General features: G+C 30.8%; 1 protein-coding gene across 1 annotated transcript in view; it reads left to right on the top strand.

The window, feature by feature from the left end:
• The window catches only part of LOC119591582 (ganglioside GM2 activator-like), a gene marked incomplete in the record, with an annotated part of 5,610 nt that extends 5,389 nt beyond the window's left edge, over window positions 1–221 (top strand). The window contains 1 exon segment of the mRNA XM_037940343.1: window positions 1–221.

The following is a 221-nucleotide window of genomic DNA, read 5'->3' as shown; positions in this document are numbered from 1 at the left end:
GAGGGAAACTATTAACCATGTGGTGAGTAACTAGTATATATTTACCATTGTTTTTTACATATTTGCTTATATAGTTACATGATAGGAAGAGGAAGATGTTATAGATTTCATTTCAGGCATCTAGGCTTTTTATCAGCATGTTGTTTAAAGCAACGGGTAACTTTCATGAATCTAAATGTAAGAAACTTGTTTGCTATGTGTATATTTGCTATACCAAGATA

Source organism: Penaeus monodon, chromosome 28 (genome assembly GCF_015228065.2).
Source record: "Penaeus monodon isolate SGIC_2016 chromosome 28, NSTDA_Pmon_1, whole genome shotgun sequence".
NCBI lineage: Eukaryota > Metazoa > Arthropoda > Malacostraca > Decapoda > Penaeidae > Penaeus > Penaeus monodon.
The sequence above is the reverse complement of the archived record's forward strand: the minus strand, read 5'-3'. Positions and strand labels throughout refer to the sequence as shown.